This window comes from Dipteris shenzhenensis, chromosome 28 (genome assembly GCF_047967505.1).
Source record: "Dipteris shenzhenensis isolate YYH24624 ecotype China chromosome 28, Dip_SZ_1.0, whole genome shotgun sequence".
Lineage (NCBI taxonomy): Eukaryota > Viridiplantae > Streptophyta > Polypodiopsida > Gleicheniales > Dipteridaceae > Dipteris > Dipteris shenzhenensis.
Window position 1 is genome coordinate 7,858,042 of NC_141623.1, and position 2,906 is coordinate 7,860,947.

A 2,906-nucleotide genomic window follows, 5' to 3' on the forward strand; every position below is an offset into this window, starting at 1 on the left:
TTTCCACACTTGAGCCTTTCCACTAAGCTATAATTGCTCCCCTCCTCTTTAATGCGCTTTATTAATGTCCCTTCCATTATTCCCTCTTCCCAAGGCACTCCTCCCCTCCTTCCACCTCCACCTTTGTTTTGATCATGGTATTGCCCTTTCTTTTCCTCCTCCCTTTCTTGGCAACTAATAATCCCCCAACTAATATGAGTTGATTTTTCGTTAGAAGCGGTCACATACTTCACAAAAACTTTGATAACGAAGATCTTAACTCTAAGCCATTCCGTAAAATTTCATGTTGACATAGCAAGTTATGCTTCTTGGTGTATTAGTTCATGTTACATAGATATAAAGCAAGCTCGTATGGAGCAAGTTTCTGCCCTTCTTTCTCGGAGACACGAACAACCCTTATTGCATATAGGTTCTACTTGACTAGTTAGTCTTATTGATTAACGTTACTCTCGTCCTTGTTTCTAAAGCGATAGCTGAACACGCAGGCTTCTACGTCTCTTGGTTCTCCTTCTTCACCACTTGTTTCTTTGCTCTCTGATCAATCCACTCCCTCAGATCACTGAGTACTTGGCTGATGTTCTCATCAGTCTCACCCTGAATGAGTGAGTGATACATGCCCTCGTAGAGCTTGATGGTCTTGTCCGTGCTCTTAGCTTTGTCGTAAACAAGCTGGCTGCCCTCAGGAGCAGCCAAATCATCTGAAGTTCCATGCAGTAGAAGCAACGGGATCTCCACCTCCTGGCACGTCTTCTGAATTGTATCACACATTCTGCTTAGCTGCCTCATGGTTCCCACCCTTGGACGCCCTCTGTATCGCCGCGGATTGCTGCCTATCACCTTGCCTTTCGCTGGATCCTTCACAGCTCGCTTCACCATGTTGCTGTCTGGCATCACTGCCCATGACTCCGCCAGCCCCCCCAGCAATCCATATGCCGTCAAATGCAGCCTCGATGGCTTCATCGGCCCCGGAATCTCAAAGAGTGGCGCAGAAAACATCGCTCCATCCCAGCCTTTCGGATCCTGCAGTACCATCAGTAGCGTTGCTCCACCTCCCATCGACTCGCCGAACAAGTATTTGGATACGCCTTCATACTCCGGACGATCGCGTACAGACTTGTAGTAGAAGAGAGCTGATGCAGCTAGCTTCTCAGCGTCTTCTACATAGCCATGGATGCCATCCGACCGGCCATGACCTAGCAAATCACATGCGAATGCACCGTATCCCCATTGTGCAAACGCTATAGGGATCTTTTGAAACATCCAGCTGGAGTCGCTGCCGTATCCGTGAGTGCAGCAAACGATCCCATTGAGTTGATCTCCATTTCCTGGCAGCCACGATTGAGTGAAGAGTGTGCCATGTGGCGTCCGGAAGTAGTCTTTCTTGTTCACAACGCCTTGTGAGGCGTAGTATTCATCTTCCTTCATGTCGCCCCAGAAGTTTGGGGGTACGCCAGGCTTGGACGTCCGCCCATCAGGTGCATCTTTCGCGGCGGCCATTTCAGCAGAGCTACAACGGCGTTCGACTCCCTCTCTCTTTCCCGCCCCCTTTGCCAAGATTCAAGCAGATGCGATGCACAGGGAAGGGAGCTATAGGCTTCTATAAACATAACCTCCCTTTAGCGGATCAATCCCTTCCCGAATTGCTCTGCGCAACGCGAGCAACCGTCATGTAAAATGAATCTCCCTCTATCAATCTCTCTCTCTCTCTCTCTCTCTCTCTCTCTCTCTCGCTCTCTCTCTCTGTGTAAATATCTCTCCCTGCCTTCCTATTCTCTGCAAATGCGCGTGAAATTGAATCCTTGTCGCGCATTAGGCAGGACCCTATCGTTTTGTGGGTCTTTGACTCGATAACAGAGGATGGTAGAGACAATCTCTCTATGCCATATGCGATGTGCAACGCGAGCTACCCCCATGAAAAGTTCATCTCAACGACCACCAGCTGAGTCGTTAATTGAAGTTGCACCCGCTTATATCGGAGTCGTTGGGTGTGGATGTGGGAGCTGCTCCTTTTGAGTCATGGGGCTGGCATGAGTGTGGGTTTTGCTTTGGAGTGGGTGGGGTGGGTTACCTCTACGTGAGGTGCGGATGAGACCATGCTTAGTGCATGTCCACGTAGAATCCTTTCCAATTATCTATGCTACACGATTAATCCAAATTGCATTTATATACATCCTCCAATCCTCAGGATGACTATATGTATGTATGTATCTATGTATGTATGTATATATATATATATATATATATGTATATGTATATATATGTATATGTACACATACATGTATATATGTATAATGTATATATATGTATATGTATATATATATGTGTGTGTGTGTGTGTGTGTGTGTATGTGTGTGTGTGTGTGTATGTATATGTATATATGTATATATATACATGTATGTATGTATATGTATGTATATGTATGTATGGAGAGAGAGAGAGAGAGAGAGAGAGAGATTTGCCATGCCAAGAAGATTACATGATAACACCTCATGGGTGTCTCTTATTGCAAAGATGCTATGTTTAGACTTGCACACAATGCCACATGGGCTCCAAGTGTAAGGGTATCTTGAAATCTTCAATGTTCTAAGGTATCTTTGACTTATGGTAAAAGCTATGACATAGCTAATTCAAGCATGAAGCCTTCACAAAAATTTGCTCATCTAACAAATACTAAATTGACTCTTTCTATGCTAACTAGTATCTCCTCTCTCCTTAAAACAAGGTGTCCAAGGAATAATCTCAAGGATGTGTTTCTTGGCATGCTATAAGGTCCAGGGTAAAAAATAAGGAGAACAAGATTATGATAGTGTAGGTCAACGGGCGAATCATTACCCATATAGAGTCACAAATGTCAGCCCTGCTACCACTTTTATGGCAAATTTATCAAATTTGAGACTCTAAAAATT

At 44.8% G+C, this 2,906-nt stretch overlaps 1 pseudogene; it reads right to left on the minus strand.

Moving 5' to 3' along the window:
• Positions 1–277: 277 nt before the first annotated feature.
• LOC147883127 (caffeoylshikimate esterase pseudogene) lies at positions 278–1,811 on the minus strand (annotated as a pseudogene).
• Between the last annotated feature and the right edge of the window lie 1,095 nt (positions 1,812–2,906).